Source organism: Salmo salar, chromosome ssa10 (genome assembly GCF_905237065.1).
Source record: "Salmo salar chromosome ssa10, Ssal_v3.1, whole genome shotgun sequence".
Classification (NCBI taxonomy): domain Eukaryota; kingdom Metazoa; phylum Chordata; class Actinopteri; order Salmoniformes; family Salmonidae; genus Salmo; species Salmo salar.
Genome location: NC_059451.1, coordinates 93,465,592 through 93,488,401, shown reverse-complemented (window position 1 = coordinate 93,488,401; position 22,810 = coordinate 93,465,592). Strand labels below are relative to the sequence as shown.

The following is a 22,810-nucleotide window of genomic DNA, read 5'->3' as shown; positions in this document are numbered from 1 at the left end:
CAAAACTTTTGGACTTTATAGCATTCCCAGAACACATGGATTATTGGGTTTTCTGATTTCTATGGGGATTTTTAATAGAAATATTGGTCAGGTCGGCTGTGTACCTACTAAACAACCAATCCTATTCCAAGGACATTAAACAAAGCTCTCTCTCTCTTCCTCTCTCATCTCTTTCTTTGCTTCTCTCCCTCTCCACGTGAGACCCAAACTTATACTATTACGCAGAAGTACACTGACAGATACTGTACTCATTACGGTCCACCAATCACAAGCCTTCCCCAAAGGAACCATGGGAACCATGGGAACAATCCCTGACCCCAGCCAGCAAAGAATCTGGAAAAGGACAAGATACACACACAAGCTAGCACCCTAGCTCACATGGACACCTCTATGCACACACACTAATTTCCCACATGTACCCTCTCCCTCTCTGTGAGGTCAGTAGTGGGTAACCTTGGTTCCAGACGCTATTCCAGCAGGCCGAGGGGCATGCTGAAGGAGTGACTCCATCCTGCTGCTCTTAGTGTGAGGGCTGACGCGACACACTACACGCTAATGACCCAGCGCACGCACATGCATGCAAGTCTAATCACACACATATGAACATACACAGAAAGCAGCAGCAGCACCCATCAATATTAGACAAAGCAGCGGGAGCTAATGTCAGAAGGACTCAGGAGACACAGCTTTTAGACAGCAGGTAAATACCAGTAAAAATACAACTCTACCAACCAACCAACCTAAAAGAGCCCCACAGTGGAGGTATCATAATACCCATAAAACCTAGAGGTGACACAGGAAAAAGTCACCTTGTCCTAGAGAGATTTACACTGTTATCGAAACATCACACCAGGGTAAGCCTACACGAAACACAGCCCTTATTTTAAGTGTTTCTAAAATCCCATATGGGAAAAATGTATGGTGAAAAAATGATTGTAACCATTTCCTTGTTTGACTGCTAGGTTTTATGGGTATTATGACTCATACTGTGGTACTCTATCACACCAACCAAATAGCAAACTTACTGTACCACATACTGTATCCTACCCCGTATAGACTATACTATATTTAAGTCCCTTAAATATTATGGCTGAGTGCAGACAACATGGAGAAGACATGATGTCATGTGTGGATGTTGTCTCCATAGGGAGAATGTTGTGTCTGAACAATACAGATTATCAATAGAACACTTTCCAAAGACCCATGGTCCTGTATGGCTCAGTTGGTAGAGCATTGTGCTTGCATCGCCATGATTGTGGGTTAAATTCCAGGGACCACCCATATGTAAAAATATATGCACCCATGACTGTAAGCTGCTTTGGATAAAAGACACATAAAGAACAAACATAATAATGCTGCTCTGCTATTATTAAAGGTGCCATTTCTCTAGGGATTTGTATGTGTCGTTCTGCTGTTATTAAAGGTACCATTTCTCTAGGGATTTGTATGTGTTGTTCTGCTGTTAACCTGATGTGGATAGGGGGCAGTATTTTCACGGCCGGATGAAAAAACGTACCCGATTTAAAGGTACCATTTCTCTAGGGATTTGTATGTGTCGTTCTGCTGTTATTAAAGGTGTCATTTCTCCAGGGATTTGTATGTGTCGTTCTGCTGTTATTAAAGTTGCCATTTCTCTAGGGATTTGTATGAGTCGTTCTGCTGTTATTAAAGGTGCCATTTCTCTAGGGATTTGTATGTGTCGTTCTGCTGTTATTTAAAGGTGCCATTTCTCTAGGGATTTGTATGTGTCGTTCTGCTGTTAAAGGTACCATTTCTCCTAGGGATTTGTATGTGTCGGTGTGCTGTTATTAAAGGTGCCATTTCTCCAGGGATTTGTATGTGTCGTTCTGCTGTTATTAAAGGTCCCATTTCTCTAGGGATTTGTATGTATCGTTCTGCTGTTATTAAATGTACCATTTCTCTAGGGATTCGTGTGTGTCGTTGTGCTGTTATTAAAGGTACCATTTCTCTAGGGATTTGTATGTGTCGGTGTGCTGTTATTAAAGGTGCCATTTCTCTAGGGATTTGTATGTGTCGTTCTGCTGTTATTAAAGGTGTCATTTCTCTAGGGATTTTTGGTGTCGTTCTGCTGTTATTAAAGGTGTCATTTCTCTAGGGTTCTGTATGTATCGTTCTGCTGTTATTAAATGTACCATTTCTCTAGGGATTTCTATGTGTCGTTGTGCTGTTATTAAAGGTGCCATTTCTCTAGGGATTTGTATGTGTCGTTCTACTGTTATTAAAGGTGTCATTTCTCTAGGGATTCGTATGTGTCGTTGTGCTGTTATTAAAGGTGCCATTTCTCTAGGGGATTTGTATGTGTCGTTCTACTGTTATTAAAGGTGTCATTTCTCTAGGGATTCGTATGTGTCGGTGTGCTGTTATTAAAGGTGCCATTTCTCTAGGGGATTTGTATGTGCCATTCTGCTGTTATTAAAGGTACCATTTCTCTAGGGATTTGTATGTGTCGTTCTGCTGTTATTAACCTGTTAGGGCTAGGGGGTAGTATTGACACGGCCGGATAAAAAACGTACCCGATTTAATCTGGTTACTACTCCCTGCCCAGTAACTAGAATATGCATATAATTATTGGCTTTGGATAGAAAACACCCTAAAGTTTCTAAAACTGTTTGAATGGTGTCTGTGAGTATAACAGAACTCATATGGCAGGCCAAAACCTGAGAAGATTCCATGCAGGAAGTGGCCTGTCTGACAAGTTGTTGTTCATCTTGGCTCTTTTTATTGAAGACTGAGGATCTTTGCTATAACGTGACACTTCCTACGGCTCCCATAGGCTCTCAGAGCCCGGGAAAAAGCTGAATGATATCGAGGCAGCCTCTGGCTGAAACACATTATCGCGTTTGGCAAGTGGCCGATCAGAGTACTATGGGCTTAGGCGCGTACACGAGTCGACCCAGTGCTTTATTTTCTTTCCTCTTTTTACCTAAACGCAGATTCCCGGTCGGAATATTATCGCTTTTTACGAGAAAAATGGCATAAAAATTGATTTTAAACAGCGGTTGACATGCTTCGAGTACGGTAATGGAATATTTAGAACATTTTTGTCACGAAATGCGCCATGCTTCGTCACCCTTATTTACCCTTTCGGATAGTGTCTTGAACGCATCGAACAAAACGCCGCTATTTGGATATAACAATGGATTATTTGGGACCAAAACAACATTTGTTATTGAAGTAGAAGTCCTGGGAGTGCATTCTGACGAAGAACAGCAAAGGTAATAACATTTTTCTTATAGTAAATCTGACTTTGGTGAATGCTAAACTTGCTGGGTGTCTAAATAGCTAGCCCTGTGATGCCGGGCTATCTACTGAGAATATTGCAAAATGTGCTTTCACCGAAAAGCTATTTTAAAATCGGACATATCGAGTGCATAGAGGAGTTCTGTATCTATAATTCTTAAAATAATTGTTATGTTTTTTGTGAACGTTTATCGTGAGTAATTTAGTAAATTCACCGGCAGTGTTCGGTGGGAATGCTAGTCACATGCTAGTCACATGCTAATGTAAAAGATGGTTTTGATATAAATATGAACTTGATTGAACAAAACATGCATGTATTGTATAACTTAACCTGTTATGGCTAGGGGGCAGTATTTTCCGTCCGGATAAAAAACGTACCCGATTTAATCTGATTATTACTCCTGCCCAGAAACTAGAATATGCATATAATTATTAGCTTTGGATAGAAAACACTCAAAAGTTTCTAAAACTGTTTGAATGGTGTCTGTGAGTATAACAGAACTCATTTGGCAGGCCAAAACCTGAGAAGATTCCATGCAGGAAGTGCCCCTGTCTGACAATTTCTTGCCCTTCTTGATTATCTCTATCCATTACAGGGGATCTCTGCTGTTATGTGACACTTCCTACGGCTCCATGGGCTCTCAGAAGGCGGCAAAAAAGCTGAATCGTGGTTTTGCAGGCTCTGGCTGAAAAAAAAGTAGCGCGTTTGGATAGTGGCTGGTTACAGTACTATGAGACTCAGGCTCGTGCCGAGCGGACTCCGTGCTTTATTTTCTTTCGTCCGTTTACCTAAACGCAGATTCCCGGGTCGGAATATTATCGGCTTTTACGAGAAAAATCGCATAAAAATTGATTTTAAACAGCGGTTGACATGCTTCGAAGTACGGTAATGGAATATTTAGAAATCTTTTGTCACGAAATGCGCCATGCTCGTGACCTTATTTACACTTCGGATAGTGTCTTGAACGCACGAACAAAACGCCGCATATTTGGATATAACTATGGATTATTTTGAACCAAACCAACATTTGTTATTGAAGTAGCAGTCCTGGGAGTGCATTCTAACGAAGAACACCAAAGGTAATCAAATCTTTGTAATAGTAAATCGGAAGTTTGATCAGGGCTAAACTTGTTAGGTGTCTAAAATAGCTAGCCGTGATGGCTGGGCTATCTACTCTGTGAATATTGCAAAATGTGCTTTGAAAAGCTATTTTAAATCGGACACCTCTAATTCGTACAAAGGAGTTCTGTATCTATAATTGTTAAACAATTGTTGTTTTTTGTGAACGTTTATCGTGAGTAATTTAGTAAATTCACCGGAGGTTTGGCGGGGTATGCTAGTTCTGGAACGGCCACATGCTAATGTAAAAGGCTGGTTTTGAATATAATATGAACTTGATTGAACAAAAACATGCATGTATTGTATAACATAATGTCCTAGGTTGTCATCTGATGAAGACCATCAAAGCGTTATGCTGCATTTAGGCTGTGGTTTGGGTTTATGTGACATTATATTGCATAGCTTGAAAAAATGGGTGTCTGATTATTTCTGGCTGGGTACTCTGCTGACATATAATTTAATGTTTTGCTTTGCCAGCTTGTAAAGCCTTTTGAAATCGGACAGTGTGGTTAGATTAATTCGAGAGTCTTGTCTTTAAAAATGGTGTAAAATAGTCATATGTTTGAAAAATTGAAGTTTTTGCATTTTTGAGGTATTTGAATATCAAGCACACGATTACACCGGTTGTTGAGTAGGTGGGACGCTCCCACCCAGCCCAGAGTAGGGGCCATTTCTAGGTAGGGATTTGTATGTGTCGTTTTGCTGTTATTAAATCACCATTTCTTAGGGACTTGACGTGTCGTTCTTGCTGTTATTAAGGTCCCATTTCTTAGGACTTGTACGTGTGTTGCTCTGCTGTTATTAAAGGTAATTTTCTAGGGATTTTAGGCGTGTCGCTCTGCTGTTATTAAAGGGTCCCATTTCTCCGTGGGATTTGTATGTGTCGTTTTGCTGTTGGTTAAAGGTACCATTTCTCTAGGGGATTCAGACAAAAGTCAAGCTCTGCTGTTACTAAACACCATTTTTCTAGGATTTGTATGTGTCGGTGTGCTGTTATTATGTGTGCTATATTTCTCCAGGGATTTGTATGTGTCGTTCTGCTGTTATTAAAGGTGTCATTTCTCTAGGGATTGGTATGTGTCGTTCTGCTGTTGTTAAAGTGAACCATTTCTCTAGGGATTTGTATAGTGTCGTATCCATGGTTACAATGTGTGTGTGTACGTGTATGTGCACTCACAGCCACTGGTGAGATGTCAGTAGGGATGTGTGTACAGTAGTGTGGTTGTGAGAGGTGAGGCGCTTAAAACAACATATCTTCTCCTTAAAAGGCTGGCCCGATCCTCGTTCTTCCCGACCCTCTGTCTCATTCACCTCCAACTAGAGGAGAGGAGAAAGGGAGCGGGTCAGACAGTGTCAGATAGGGATTGAGAACAGAGTAACACCTTATGTCCACTGTTAGACTGTCTGGATCTGGATGTAACAGGGAGCCTAATAGAGTAGAGATGTAGCATGTCCATTTCTATCAGGATACTGTGCTAACAACAGCTGTCCATCATTAGACGCCATCTAGTGGTTCTATACCCCACTGGTTCAGAGGAAGGATGGTGTGGAGGAAGCTGGGTTAAACCGGCCTGAGCAAGGGCATGAATCTGCCTGTAACAACCTCTGTGGGATTAACATGGCACATTATCTTCCACATACAGCCTACTACTAAAGGGAGAGGAGACGGGCTTGATGGATATCTCTAATAGTGTGTTCACCAACTCACATCAATGGGAGAGAGGGAGAGGGACAGAGAGACGAGGGAGAATGAGAGAGGGAGAGAGAGCAAGAGACAGAGAGCAAGAGACAGAGAGCAGAGAGAGAGAGCAGAGAGAGAGAAGAGAAAGAGAGGGAGACAGAGGGAGGCGAAGAGAGAGAGCAAAGAGAGAAAGAAGAGAGAGAGAAGAGAGAGAGAGCGAAGAGAGAGTGAGTGAGAGAGCAGAGAGAGAGTGAGAGAGAGAGAGCGAAGAGAAAGAGAGGGGAGATAGAGAGAGCGAAGAGAGAAGAGAAGAGAGAGCGAGAGCGAAGAGAGAGTGAGTGAGAGAGAGCAGAGAGAGAGTGAGAGAGCGAAGAGAAAGCGAGAAGACAGAGAGAGAGCGAAGAGAGAGAGAGCGAAGAGAGAGAGAGAGCGAAGAGAGAGAGAGTGAAGAGAGAGAGATAAGAGAGAGAGAGAGCAAACAGAGAGAGAGAGCGAACTGAGAGAGAGAGAGAGCAAACGGGGAAGGGGAATAGGAAGAGTCTCGATAACTAAAGCAACAGTAGCAGCTCACATCTCAACTTCACCATTAGTAGAAGCACACCAGGGACCTCTTCACCTGAGAGAAAGGAGGAGAAGGGGGGTATGAAGACAGGGAGGGAGGTGTGAGGGATGAAGATAGAAATGGGATTGAGGAGGAGTTGGTAAAAGAAGGAGAGCAAAGAGGGTTGACGGGGAAGGGAAAAGAGCAGAGTGAGAAAGAGAAGGAGAGAGAGAGAGAGAGAGAGAGAGAGAGAAGGGGGAGCTGTCCTAGACTAAACCACCAGTCTGTATCAGAGTGAGATTGTGGGTTGATTATAGATGCAGCTCTGTGTGAGAATCATGTGTTTGTTCTGAGAAGGAAGAAAATACTCACATTGTCCTTTGCATTGTAGTAAACAATGTCACCATCCTGAAACAAATAATATAAATATCTTAGTGAGCATTTTTGTGTGTGTGTGTACTGTATGTGTGCAAGTGTGTTTGTTGGACAGCGAGAAAGAGAAAGAGAGAGAGAGAGAGAGAGAGAGAGAGAAAGAGAGGAGAGGTACTCGTTAGGTAGAGGCCATCTGTGGACATTTAATGGCCTATAATATGGAATGAATAATAACAGTTCATTTTATAACAACAAAAATAAACCATATTGGTCTTGTTCTATTATACAGGATGCTGGCCGCATGCCAGTGTGTGTGCGTGTGTGTGTGTGAGTGCATGTCTTTGTATGTGTGTGTGTCTGTGCGTCTGTCTTCATATGTGTCTGTGTCTGTCTTTGTATGTGTGTGTGTCTGTCTTTGTATGTGTCTTTGTATGTGTGTGTGTGTGTGTGTGTGTGTGTGTGTGTGTGTGTGTGTGTGTGTGTGTGTGTGTGTGTGTGTGTGTGTCTGTGTGTGCAGTGTTTACCCTATATTGATTTAGCTAACCACACTACCCTTCCACCACTGCTGAAAACAGATCCTAGGGGAAACACTGGTGTGTTTGTTGAAGCCATATCTTCCCTCCTCTTTAGCCATAAAGAGCAGTGAGAGAACACCATCTAGAGTACAGTCATCTGAGGTTACCGTCTCTCAGCCAAAGAGCAGTGAGAGAACACCATCTAGAGTACAGTCATCTGAGGTTACCGTCTCTCAGCCAAAGTGTAGTGAGAGAACACCATCTAGAGTACAGTCATCTGAGGTTACCGTCTCTCAGCCAAAGAGCAGTGAGAGAACACCATCTAGAGTACAGTCATCTGAGGTTACCGTCTCTCAGCCAAAGTGTAGTGAGAGAACACCATCTAGAGTACAGTCATCTGAGGTTACCGTCTCTCAGCCAAAGTGTAGTGAGTGTTCCAGTACTAAACAGCTGATCGGCCACATTCTTACTGCACATTGGGGATGGGAGGAGTGACTTACAGCTACAGTATATCATGTAAATGTAATGTTGGTTATAATTAGAATTTTACCGCATACTCATCCTTCCACTGGTGTTCCATCTGGAAATTCTCAGCAAATGTGGCCAGAGTCTAGAAGAGACAAAGATAACACGTAAAAAAATTATATTTTACATATATAGGTAATACAACATTTTGAGTCCCCCTGTAGATACAGTGTTACCCATATTTTGACATATTCAGATGAAAAAGGGCATATTTCAATATGGAAACATCACTAAAGAGATTCTCCAGTACTTTGGTATACTTTTTAGCCAGTAGTTCTGAAAGTAGCGCTCACGAGCCAAAAGTGGTCCCAGAAAATGGAATACTACGTCACATATGTGCAGATATGTGCACCATGTCATTGATCTCTCTCCGTTCTGCTGTGTGTGCATCTTGCTAGCTGTCACTCAAACGGCTAGAACTCAAATTGCTAGAGGGCTGGCCCAAGTGGAGGGGAAATTTAGGAAAATGGCGCAGTACAGCTTCCAGAAAAACAGTCCCTTCCAAACTAGGGATTTTATGGCTAATTGAGGTGAAACAGTAATTCTACTCATAGATTAGGGCATGTATGAACTACACATTGACACATCCAGCCCAAAGCAGGAGGTTTCAAAAATACTTAGTAGTCATACTTAGTACACTTAGCAGTATATGTACAAAACCCATTGTACCACAGCATTAGGCTTATATGATATCTCAGTTCTTTAGGCACTGCCATCTCAGGCCTCAGCTTTAAAGGTAACTGACTCTTGAGTATTCTAAAGAGACATACATACAGACATATATGGACATTGACATAGTCCAGTCAGAGGGAGCCCAGTTCTTAAGTTTAGTGAATCAGATAGAGGAATGAGAGTAACAGTCTGATATAGTTCTGAAACTCATAGGGTCAGGATTTAAAGGTCACACACACTTCACCTGGGAGAGAAGGAGCTGCAGCGCTCTGCAGAAAGTCAAGAGTGTGTGTGTGTGTGTGTGTGTGTGTGTGTGTGTGTCCTGGCTCATAGCAGAAAGTCAAGAGGGAGGGATTACTATCTGAAGAGCTGTCAATCAAAGTAAACCACCAGAGAGGATATAACGACAGCGACCTCCACACACTCCTGTCTCACTCCCTCTGACATACTCACACAAGTGGGTAATGGAATCTCAGTCTACTGCCAACACACAGATCACCTTTATTTAAACTCCACAACATGATACTGAGAGAGAGAGAGAGAGAGAGAGAGAGAGAGAGAGAGAGAGAGAGAGAGAGAGAGAGAGAGAGAGAGAGACAGACAGACAGACAGACAGACAGACAGACAGACAGACAGACAGACAGACAGACAGACAGACAGACAGACAGACAGACAGACAGACAGACAGAGAGAGAGACACAGAGAGAGAGAGAGACACAGAGAGAGAGAGAGACACAGAGAGAGAGACAGACAGACAGACAGACAGACAGACAGAGAGAGAGACACAGAGAGAGAGAGAGACACACAGAGACAGAGAGAGACAGAGAGAGAGAGAGAGAGAGAGAGAGACACAGAGAGAGAGACACAGAGACAGAGAGAGAAAGAGACACAGAGACAGAGAGAGAGAGAGACACAGAGACAGAGAGAGAGAGGAGGTAACGTACAGTAGATACAGAAATGTAGAGAGCGTGTGGTGTAAGAGTTGAGAAGACGACCCAGTATGACTCCAACCCTCCAGACAGTCCAGACTAACTGCAATAGGCTAACGGTGGGTAAAGTGATCCTTGCTGAGAGGGTGTGTCCCAGTATGAGGTGTGGTGTTCCAGTCGGTGGGCCTTAACTACACCCACCTGCCACACATAAGGTCACCTGTCAGCCCCAAGTCAACAACCAGCACCCTAGTTAGTATATAATAGATACAGTATGTTAGCATCTGCCAAATGACACAACTGCTAGGTGCGTGTGTAACTGTAAGTTGTTATGGACACGATGCGTCTGTGGAATGACATGGTGTCAAATGACACCGCTGGTCCTGCTCACATTGCCCTACCCTATGCTTTGACCTCTTTTTCCCCTCTCTCTCCAGATGAAATCTTGCGACTTGTGACGGCCGGCCGCCCAACAACCTGCCCGCTTGACCCTATCCCCTCCTCTCTTCTCCAGACCATTTCCGGAGACCTTCTCCCTTACCTCACCTCGCTCATCAACTCATCCTTGACCGCTGGCTACGTCCCTTCCGTCTTCAAGAGAGCGAGAGTTGCACCCCTTCTCAAAAAACCTACACTCAATCCCTCCGATGTCAACAACTACAGACCAGTATCCCTTCTTTCTTTTCTCTCCAAAACTCTTGAGCGTGCCGTGCTTGGCCAGCTCTCTTGCTATCTCTCTCAGAATGATCTTCTTGATCCAAATCAGTCAGGTTTCAAGACTGGTCATTCAACTGAGACTGCTCTTCTCTGTGTCACGGAGGCTCTCCGCACTGCTAAAGCTAACTCTCTCTCCTGTGCTCGCATCCTTCTAGACCTATCTGCTGCCTTTAATACTGTGAACCATCAGATCCTCCTCTCCAAATCAAATCAAATCAAATGTATTTTTATATAGCCCTTCGTACATCAGCTGATATCTCAAAGTGCTGTACAGAAACCCAGCCTAAAACCCCAAACAGCAAGCAAAGCATGTGAAAGAAGCACGGTGGCTAGGAAAAACTCCCTAGGAAAAACTCCCTAGAAAGGCCAAAAACCTAGGAAGAAACCTAGAGAGGAACCAGGCTATGAGGGGTGGCCAGTCCTCTTCTGGCTGTGCAGGGTGGATATTATAACAGAACATGGTCAAGATGTTAAAATGTTAAAATGTTCATAAATGACCAGCATGGTCAAATAATAATAATCTCCACCCTCTCCGAGTTGGGCATCTCCGGCGCGGCTCACTCTTGGATTGCGTCCTACCTGACAGGTCGCTCCTACCAGGTGGCGTGGCGAGAATCTGTCTCCGCACCACGTGTTCTCACCACTGGTGTGCCCCAGGGCTCAGTTCTAGGCCCTCTCCTATTCTCGCTATACACCAAGTCACTTGGCTCTGTCATATCCTCACATGGTCTCTCCTATCATTGCTACGCAGACGACACACAATTCATCTTCTCCTTTCCCCCTTCTGATAACCAGGTGGCGAATCGCATTTCTGCATGTCTGGCAGACATATCAGTGTGGATGACGGATCACCACCTCAAGCTGAACTCTCGGCAAGACGGAGCTGCTCTTCCTCCCGGGGAAGGACTGCCCGTTCCATGATCTCGCCATCACGGTTGACAACTCCATTGTGTCCTCCTCCCAGAGTGCTAAGAGCCTTGGCGTGACCCTGGACAACACCCTGTCGTTCTCCGCTAACATCAAGGCGGTGACCCGATCCTGTAGGTTCATGCTCTACAACATTCGCAGAGTACGACCCTGCCTTACACAGGAAGCGGCGCAGGTCCTAATCCAGGCACTTTTCATCTCCCGTCTGGATTACTGCAACTCGCTGTTGGCTGGGCTCCCTGCCTGTGCCATTAAAACCCCCACAACTCATCCAGAACGCCGCAGTGTTCAACCTTCCCAAGTTCTCTCACGTCACCCCGCTCCTCTGCACACTCCACTGGCTTCCAGTTGAAGCTCGCACCTGCTACAAGACCATGGTGCTTGCCTACGGAGCTGTGAGGGGAACGGCACCTCCGTACCTTCAGGCTCTGATCAGTCCCTACACCCAAACAAGGGCACTGAGTTCATCCACCTCTGGCCTGCTGGCCCCCCCTACCGCTGGGGAAGCACAGTTCCCGCTCAGCCCAGTCAAAACTGTTCGCTGCTCTGGCACCCCAATGGTGGAACAAGCTCCCTCACGACGCCAGGACAGCGGAGTCAATCACCACCTTCTGGAGACACCCCAAACCCCACCTCTTTAAGGAATACCTGGGATAGGATGAAGTAATCCTTCTAACCCCCCCCCCAAAAAGATATAGATGTACTATTGTAAAGTGGTTGTTCCACTGGATATCATAAGGTGAATGCACCAATTTGTAAGTCGCTCTGGATAAGAGCGTCTGCTAAATGACGTAAATGTAAATGTGTTAGGGTTGTATGTGTGTGTCTACTCTGACATAGGTGTAAGATTAAAATGTACCTGAGTGTGTCCAGGAAAAGGGAAACGCTCCTCACTAGTTGCAGCAGTAAAACACCCCCTCTCCTTCCAACCCACCCTGCTCTCATCAAGTCCTAGGCTGATTTCTAGACATGGTTCTGTTTCCACCTCCTCTGTACAAGCTGTGAGGAGCTGTAAATACACAGAACTCCCGACACCGGCACAAATACACATGCAAATATACACACGTACATACACTGACGTACACACACACACACACACACACACACACACACACACACACACACACACACACACACACACACACACACACACACTACAAATATGTCTCCCTCCATTCAGACCTCCCATCCATCTCTTCCCTTCATACTAGATCACCAGGACTGTGTCTATGTGATGTGTAAGGATAAGATCAATGACATCAGGTCATAATACTGTTTTATACATCACAAGATCTTGGTAATACAAAATACAGACAAATACAGAGCCAGTAATATGGCTGAATGAGCTATGATCAACAATAAAGCCACAGTCAGAGCACACACACAGTCACACATCTCCTGAGAGTGCAGATCGAGAGAAGCGTTAAAAATTCATGACAGGGTTTCCGACGATGCTCCTCTCCCCTAGAGGGAAGGAGGGGGGAGACGGGGAGATCTAATTACACCTCCTTTCTCTCTCCCCCGCTCTCCCTCCCTCCCCGTCTGTCTCTCTCAGTCAGTGTCTGTCTGTCTGTCTGTCTGTCTGTCTGTCTGTCTGTCTGTCTGTCTGTCTGTCTGTCTGTCTGTCTGTCTGTCTGTCTGTCTGTCTCTCTCTCTCTCTCTCTCTCTCTAACAGACAGGAGCTCAGAGGGTTATCAGCCCATCCTGAGAGGAGAACAACAACAGATTAAACACGCTAAACGTCACATACAGCGCATCACACTACAGAGCTTTGATTAGATTACTGAGCTAACTACTGTCTGCGTCTCCATAACAACACCGGATATCCACCTCTCGATAAGGAGCACCAGTGTCAACAGGTAAAACGTTGATTTGATCAAAATGTGCAGAGGTAAATGTGTCTGTGGGAGTATCTGTAATGAACCACATGTAACAACCTTGCCTGAGACATGAAGACTAGGCTTTTGCTCGGTTGGCTAACATAGTCTTGTGGCAGGCAACTCTGGTTCAAACCCAATCGAATTATTGGAAGTATGAAACATGTTCCTGTTGTTGTATTGTGTTTTAAGGATTGTAGATGGGATGATGATGCAGAGGAGTGTAGAGGAGAGAAAATCCCTCCATCTCCATCAGAGGTGGCTGATGATGACCCCACTGTAACAGTCCAACAGGGCATGACCTCACCAGGGGTAGAGGTTGGAGGTTAGGGGTTAGGAGAGATGGCAGTCAGGTCTCAGTGAAAGATAACGGAAGTTTAGGATTATAAAATAGTTACCACATGCTGACATACACTAGAAGTGAAAACCATATGAGAAGTCTATTGACCTACCTTTAAGGGCAGGGGGTTTAAACCTATCCCAAACCTTAAGCCTTACCTTAACCATTCAGAATGAATGCCCAAACTTAACCCTTACCTTAACCATTCAGAATGAATGCCCAAACTTCACCCTTACCTTAACCATTCAGAATGAATGCCCAAACTTCACCCTTACCTTAACCATTCAGAATGAATGCCCAAACTTCACCCTTACCTTAACCATTCAGAATGAATGCCCAAACTTCACCCTTACCTTAACCATTCAGAATGAATGCCCAAAACTTAAGCCTTACCTTAACCATTCAGAATGAATGCCCAAACCTTAAGCCTTACCTTAACCATTCAGAATGAATGCCCAAAACTTAACCCTTAACTTTGAAATGTGATGTTTGGAGAAATGAAACAATATAGAGCAGCAGAAGCAACAAAAACATTTAGAAATGAGATGTTTGGAGCAACTTTGAAATTTGACCTTTGGAGAACGTGGATGAATGTCTAATTCTGCAGTGATAATGTGAGAGCTTGTTGACAGAACAGCACTGGCTAACTGGACAACATCTCCAACCATCCCGCAGAGGGATATTTCTCCACTGCCTACTAGTCATAGTTGTCACTCTGCTGGTCCAAGCCAGATATTTATAGACAGAGAATGCTACGATATAGGGAGGAAGTGAAAAGAGAAAGATATATATAGAGAAGAAAAAAGAGCTTGTTTGGTAAGCATCAAGGGTCCTCTATTCCCTTTCCTCAGAACCAGGAGCAATAGCACACAAATAACATGAGGGGGTGGGGCTGTGTCACCCTGCCTGATCACACTAGACAGATATACCCCTCAATCAGGATCCAAAAGGCAACAAGAGCATTAACATCTACAGCATTTGTAGAATTCTCAACAAAAAAAACACTTAAAAGTCATTGAGCATTATACAGTAGCTTGCAGAATCACTTGTTTGCATATCTAATATCCGAACCCAGAGATTACCATGCATGAACAGATGTCAGTGAATACTGATGTATGACTCCCTCTCTTTCTCTTTATATATATACAGTTGAAGTCGGAAGTTTACATACACCTTAGCCAAATACATTTAAACTCAGTTTTTCACAATTCCTGACATTTAATCCTAGTAAAAATGCCCTGTCTTAGGTCAGTTAGGATCACCACTTTATTTTAAGAATGTGAAATGTCAGAATAATAGCAGAGAGAATGATTTATTTCAGCTTTTATTTTTTCATCACATTCACAGTGGGTCAGAAGTTTACATACACTCAATTAGTATTTGGTAGCATTGCCTTTCAATTGTTTAACTTGGGTCAAACGTTTCAGGTAGCCTTCCACAAGCTTCCCACAATAAGGTGGGTGGATTTTGGCCCATTCCGCCTGACAGAGCTGGTGTAACTGAGTCAGGTTTGTAGGCCTCCTTGCTCGCACACACTTTTTCAGATTGTTTAACACTTTTTTGGTTACTATATGATTCCATGTGTGTTATTTGTTTTGTTTGGATGTCTTCACTATTATTCTACAATGTAGAAATAGTACAAATAAAGGAAAAGCCTTTATTTAGGTGTGTTGAAACCTTTGACTGGTACTGTATACATAGGCCACATCATCAGACAGATTGAACTGAGAGAACAGTGTAATTATATGTTTCAAAAGAAGGAAGAAAAGAAGGAACAATACAATGTGATGACATGAGGTGTGACAACAAACCACCCACACTGAGATTACTGAAGACAAACAAATGGCTTCAATCAGATCACATAGAGAGAGGGAGGAATTATTTCAAAGACGAGGGAGACACAAAGAATAGAAAATACACAATAAGATACTAAGAAAGGAAAGGAGAGAGACAGAGAGAGAGAGCAGAGAGAGAGAGAGAGAGAGAGAGAGAGAGAGAGAGAGACAGAGAGAGAGAGAGAGAGAGAGAGTAAAAGAGAGTAAAAGAGAGTAAAAGAGAGTAAAAGAGAGTAAAAGAGAGTAAAAGAGATGTCCAGTGGTGTCTCTGTTGGCTGTGCAAGGAAGGTAGGTCAGGTAGAGAATGCAAAGTACCCAATTCAGCTCTGACACACACACACACACACACACACACACGAGGTGGGACGAGGTATTTACAACATTAATATCGCTCTGGGGATTTCTGTGCTGTTCCACATGGCCTTTCACAAAGGCCAAACCAGTAACCCTATAGCTACACACACACACACACACACACAGAGTCCCAGCCCAGCGTTTACAAACACTCATTGATTACAGATATATGCTAATCTTTATGAGTATGATCATGAAAATTATACTACTGTCAATATCCATGAATATAATCAATTATTCTCAAACTGCCTCTCTCATCTCCACCCAAACAACATGCTCTAAATAGTTAGATATTCCATAAGTTAATGGCCCTGTCTCAAACTGCTTTGGCGAATCCGTTCAACATTAGTGGTACGGTACCTTTCTTAAGGCTCAAGAGTCCAATGTCTGTGGGAGTGTTAGCAGTTGATGTTACTCTTCAATAACACAGACCCCAAAGCAAATCAGGGGGAGAAAAATAAGTTTATTCAAAGGGGACAAATAATAGATGTTATGCTGAGAGGTAGATGTTCGCTCTACCCTGTCCTCAGTGACACTCTCCTTAGTGATTCTCTCCACAGAACAAAGGACAGGATATAGTTGTAATGTCTGCTTCCAACTCACACCCTCAAACACCTAGATTCCCTGAACGCAACTGACTTTCCAGTCCACTTTACAGCTCACACCCTCAAACACCTAGATCCCCTGAACGCAGCTCACTCTCCAGATCCCAATCACCTGAATTCTAATCACCTGTTCACACACCTGTATGTCATTATCACACACTATTTAGTTCAGTTCCTTGCACCCCATCACTGTGAGGTATTGTTTGTTTTGTGACATGTCTTTCAGAGCTCTATTTTTCCCGTGATAGTTTTTTTTCCTGCCTCACTAATGACGCCTCTACCTTAGCCTATCGGATTTCCTGTTATCTACCTATTGCCTGATCTCCCGGACTACGTTACTAGCCTTTTCCCTGGCTGTACTGTTGCCCTTTTGCCCTGTGTATGACCTTCTGCCTGCCCCTGGACCCAGCTACCTGCCTCCTCCTGTGTATGACCTTCTGCCTGCCCCTGGACCCAGCTACCTGCCTCCTCCTGTGGTCCTTTGCAATAAACACCTGCTGTGCCCTGCGCTTGAAACCAGCTCTCTGTCTCCCATCCTGTTCCTTACAGTAGTTTTATAATCCAACCCTAGCATGTGGTTGACCAATTATAATTCCCTGCAATAAAACTGGGCCAATGGCCAAATAACAAGTATCCTATTTCAGGCTCAATGTATAGACAAATTCCTCCCATGTCTCTGACCCATTGCTCATTAATTCCCTATTACAGAAAAAACACTTCATTGATCGTTATTGACCTTTAGTCCTCTCTTGACCTTTAGTCCTCTCTTGACCTTTAGTCCTCTGCGTTGTGTATTTATCTTAAATTATTCTTACAGGAGGTATCTGAAACCAGAAGATCCCAGTTTGTTTGATTGCCTCATCGACCATCCATAGCGATTGAAAGTCTAGTAGCTAGTAGCTATGTTCACTTGGATGAATGGTTAGATGAGGCTAGTCTTGCCTGAAAGCCCTTGGCTGCTGTTGATTTAAATAGAGCTGAGTAGAGAGAGAGAGAGGGCTTCAGGGAAACACAATGGTACATGCTCAACCCCTTCCTGTACTCCCTGTTCACCCATGACTGCGTGGCCACGCACACCTCCAACTAAATCATGAAGTTTGTAGACGACACAACAGTAGTAGGCCTTGCTAGCACAAACTGTAATATGTTCTGGGATTTTTCCAATGGCATTGAGGAGTAAACCATATCAGTCACTGGCTTAACGATAAGTGCATCGTGGACGTCGTCCCCACAGTGACTGTACGTACATACCCCAACCAGAAGCCATGTATTACAGGCAACATCCGCACCGAGCTAAAAAGCAGAGCTGCCGTTTTCAAGGAGTAGGACTCTAACCCGGAAGCTTATAAGAAATCCTGCTATGCCGTCCGACGAACCATCAAACAGGCAAAGAGTCAATACAGGACTAAGATTGAGTCGTACTACAGCGGCTCCGACGCTCGTCGGATGTGGCAGGGCTTGCAAACTATTACAGACTACAAAGAGAAGCACAACTGAGAGCTGCCCAGTGACACAAGCCTACCAGACGAGCTAAATAACTTCTATGCTCGCTTCGAGGCAAGTAACACTGAAACATGCATGAGAGTATCAGATGGTCCGGATTACTGTGTGATCATGCTCTCCGCAGCTGATGTGAGTAAGACCTTTAACTTCTTATGGCTTGGGGGGCGCTATTTTCACGTCCGGATGAAAAGTGTGCCCAAAGTAAACTGCCTGCTACTCAGGCCCAGAAGGTAGGATATGCATATAATTGGTAGACTTGGATAGAAAACACTCTAAAGTTTCTAAAACTGTTCGAATGATGTCTGTGAGTATAACAGAACTTATTTGGCAGGCGAAACCCCGAGGACAAACCATCCAGGAATTCTTTTTTTGAGGTCACTCTCTTTTCAATGGGTTTTCATTGAGAATCTAGAATTCTAAGGCAGTTGCTTGCAGTTCCTATCGCTTCCACTGGATGTCAACAGTCTTTAGAAATTGGTTGATGTTTTTTCTTTGTGTAATGAAGAAGTAGCCCTGTTCAGAACGAGGGTAGAGTGAAGTGTACTGTTTGATAGAGGCGCGTGACCTGAAAAGCACGCTCCACTTTGTTATCCTCTGGTATTGAACGCAGTTTAACCCGTCTTAAATTTTAGCGATTATTTACGTAAAAAAATACCTAAAGTTGTATTAGGAAAGTTGTTTGAAATGTTTGGACAAAGATTACAGGTAACTTATGAGATATTTTGTAGTCATGTTGCATTAGTTGGAACCGGTGTTATTCTGGATCAAACACGGCAAATAAATAGACATTTTAGATATATAATGACGGAATTAATCGAACAAAAGGACCATTTGTGATGTTTATAGGACATATTGGAGTGCCAACAGAAGACGCTCATCAAAGGTAAGGCATGAATTATATCGTTATTTCTGAGTTTTGTGTCGTGCCTGGCGGAATGAAATATGATTGTCTGTGTTTGTTTGATGGGGCGCTGTCCTCAGATAATAGCATGGTTTGCTTTTGCCGTAAAGCCTTTATGAAATCTGACATGGTGGCTAGATTAACAAGAAGTTCAGCTTTAATATGATGTATTGCACTTGTGAATGTATGAAAGTGAAATATGTGTAAAAAAAAGAAAAATGAATTTGGCGATCTGCCATTTCACCGGATGTTGTCAAATCGATCCCGTTAACGGGATTTGAGCCATAAGAAGTTTTAAACAGGTCAACATTCAAAAGGCAGCTGGGCCAGACGGATTACCAGGACGTGTACTCCGAGCATGCGCTGACCAACTGGCAAGTGTCTTCACTGACATTTTCAACCTTTCCCTAATACCAACATGTTTCAAGCAGACCACCATAGTCCCTGTGCCCAAGAACACTAAGGTAACCAGCCTAAATGACTCACATCAACACCATTATCCCAGAAACCCTAGACCCACTCCAATTTGCATACCGCACCAACAGATCCACAGATGATGCAATCTCTATTGGACTCCACACTGCCCTTTCCCACCTGGACAAAAGGAACACCTTTGTGAGATTGCTATTCATTGACTACAGCTCCGAGTTCAAAACCATATTGCCCTCAAAGCTCATCACTAAGCTAAGGACCCTGGGACTAAACACCTCCCTCTGAAACTGGATCCTAGTCCCCAGGTGGTAAGGGTAGGTAACAACACATCCGCCATGCTGATCCTCAACACGGGGGCCCCACAGGGATGCGTGCTCAGCCCCTGCCTGTACTCCCTGTTCACCCATGACTGCAAGGCCAGGTACAACTCCAACACCATCATTAAGTTTGCTGATGACACAACAGTGGTAGGCCTGATCACTGACAACGATGAGACAGCCTATAGGGAGGAGGTCAGAGACCTGACCGTGTGGTGCAAGGACAACAACCTCTCCCTCAACGTGATCAAGACAAAGGAGATGATTGTGGACTACAAGAAAAGGAGGACCGAGCACGGCCCCATTCTCATTGACGGGGCTGCAGTGGAGCAGGTTGAGAGCTTCAAGTTCCTTGGCGTCCACATCACCAACACACTAACATGGTCCAAGCACACCAAGACAGTCGTGAAGAGGGCACGACAAAACCTATTCCCCCTCAGGAGACTGAAAAGATTTGGCATGGGTCCTCAGATCCTCAAAAGGTTCTACAGCTGCACCATTGAGAAGTACACCACATCAGGGTTGCATTGTCCTTGCACCACACGGTCAGGTCTCTGACCTCCTCCCTATAGGCTGTCTCATCGTATTGGAGTGCCAACAGAAGACGCTCATCAAAGGTAAGGCATGAATTATATCGTTATTTCTGAGTTTTGTGTGTGAGAGACGGAATCTAAAACAAAAAAAATCTTTTCAGTCTCCTGAGGGGGAATAGGTTTTGTCGTGCCCTCTTCACGACTGTCTTGGTGTGCTTGGACCATGTTAGTGTGTTGGTGCCTCCGACCGCAAGGCACTACAGAGGGTAGTGCATATGGCCCAGAACATCACCGGGGCCAAGCTTCCTGCCATCCAGGACCTCTATACCAGGCGGTGTCAGAGGAAGGCCCTAAAAATTGTCAAAGACTCCAGCCACCCTAGTCATAGACTGTTCTCTCTGCTACTGCACGGCAAGTGGTACCAGAGTGCCAAGTCAGGTCCAAGAGGCTTCTAAACAGCTTCTACCCCCAAGCCATAAGACTCTTGAACAGCTAATCAAATGGCTACCCAGACTATTTGCACCCCCCCCCCCACACACACACACACACTGCTGCTACTCTGTTATTATCTATCCATTTTAATAACCCTACCTGCATGGACATAATTACCTGAATTACCTCGACACCCATGCCCCGCACATTGACACATAGCCCCACTATAGTTATTTCCTGCTGCTCCTTAATTATTTGTTTTTGTTATCTCTTACTTTTTTTGTAAGTAAGCTTTTCACTGTAAGGTCTACCTGTTGTATTCAGCGCATTTGATTTTATTTAATAAAGAAGATACGGCAATTGCACCGTCTGCAACCGCAGGGCTCTCGAGAGGGTGGTGCGGTCTGCCCAATGCATCACCAGGGGCACAATGCCTGCCTTCCAGGCACCTACAGTGGGGAGAACAAGTATTTGATACACTGACGATTTTATAGGTTTTCCTACTTACAAAGCATGTAGAGGTCTGTCATTTTTATCATAGGTACACTTCAACTGTGAGAGACGGAATCTAAAACAAAAATCCAGAAAATCACATTGTATGATTTTTAAGTAATTAATTTGCATTTTATTGCATGACATAAGTATTTGATACATCAGAAAAGCAGAACTTAATATTTGGTACAGAAACCTTTGTCTGCAATTACAGAGATCATGGTCCCGTGTGGCTCAGTTGGTAGAGCATGGTGTTTGCCATGCCAGGGTTGTGGGTTTGATTCCCACGGGGGACCAGTATGGAGAAAAACATGTATAAAATGCATGAAATGTATGCATTCACTACTGTAAGTCGCTCTGGATAAGAGTGTCTGCTAAAATGACAAAAAAAATTAATCATAAGTTTCCTGTAGTTCTTGACCAGGTTTGCACACACTGCAGCAGGGATTTTGGCCCACTCCTCCATACAGACCTTCTCCAGATCCTTCAGGTTTCGGGGCTGTCGCTGGGCAATACGGACTTTCAGCTCCCTCCAAAGATTTTCTATTGGGATCAGGTCTGGATACTGGCTAGGCCACTCCAGGACCTTGAGATGCTTCTTACGGAGCCACTCCTTAGTTGCCCTGGCTGTGTGTTTTGGGTCGTTGTCATGCTGGAAGACCCAGCCACGACCCATCTTCAATGCTCTTACTGAGGGAAGGAGGTTGTATCTCGCGATACATGGCCCCATCCATCCTCCCCTCAATACGGTGCAGTCGTCCTGTCCCCTTTGCAGAAAAGCATCCCCAAAGAATGATGTTTCCACCTCCATGCTTCACGGTTGGGATGGTGTTCTTAGGGTTGTACTCATCCTTCTTCTTCCTCCAAACATGGCGAGTGGAGCTTAGACCAAAAAGCTCTATTTTTGTCTCATCAGACCACATGACCTTCTCCCATTCCTCCTCTGGATCATCCAGATGGTCATTGGCAAACTTCAGACAGGCCTGGACATGCGCTGGCTTGAGCAGGGGGACCTTGCGTGCGCTGCAGGATTTTAATCCATGACGGCGTAGTGTGTTACTAATGGTTTTCTTTGAGACTGTGGTCCCAGCTCTCTTCAGGTCATTGACCAGGTCCTGCCGTGTAGTTCTGGGCTGATCCCTCACCTTCCTCATGATCACTGATGCCCCACGAGGTGAGATCTTGCATGGAGCCCCAGACCGAGGGTGATTGACCGTCATCTTGAACTTCTTCCATTTTCTAATAATTGCGCCAACAGTTGTTGCCTTCTCACCAAGCTGCTTGCCTACTGCCCTGTAGCCCATCCCAGCCTTGTGCAGGTCTACAATATTATCCCTGATGTCCTTACACAGCTCTCTGGTCTTGGCCATTGTGGAGAGGTTGGAGTCTGTTTGATTGAGTGTGTGGACAGGTGTCTTTTATACAGGTAACGAGTTCAAACAGGTGCAGTTAATACAGGTAATGAGTGGAGAACAGGAGGGCTTCTTAAAGAAAAACAAACAGGTCTGTGAGAGCCGGAATTCTTACTAGTTGGTAGGTGATCAAATACTTATGTCATGCAATAAAATGCAAATTAATTACTTAAAAATCATACAATGTGATTTTCTGGATTTTTGTTTTAGATTCCGTCTCTCACAGTTGAAGTGTACCTATGATAAAAATGACAGACCTCTACATGCTTTGTAAGTAGGAAAACCTGCAAAATCGGCAGTGTATCAAATACTTGTTCTCCCCACTGTACATCACCTGATGTCACAGAAAAAAAAGATTATCAAGGACATCAACCCACCAGAGCCAGGGCCTGTTCACCCTGCTATCATCCAGAAGGTGAGGTCAGTACAGGTGCATCAAAGCTGGGACCGAGAGACTGAAAAACAGCTTCTATCTCAAGGCCATCAGACTATTAAATAGCCATCACTAGCCATCTAC

The 22,810-nt window shown here is 44.2% G+C and overlaps 1 pseudogene; it reads right to left on the bottom strand.

The window, feature by feature from the left end:
- LOC123724560 (voltage-dependent calcium channel subunit alpha-2/delta-1-like) overlaps window positions 1-22,810 on the bottom strand; it is a 102,575-nt pseudogene that overhangs the window by 57,366 nt on the left and 22,399 nt on the right.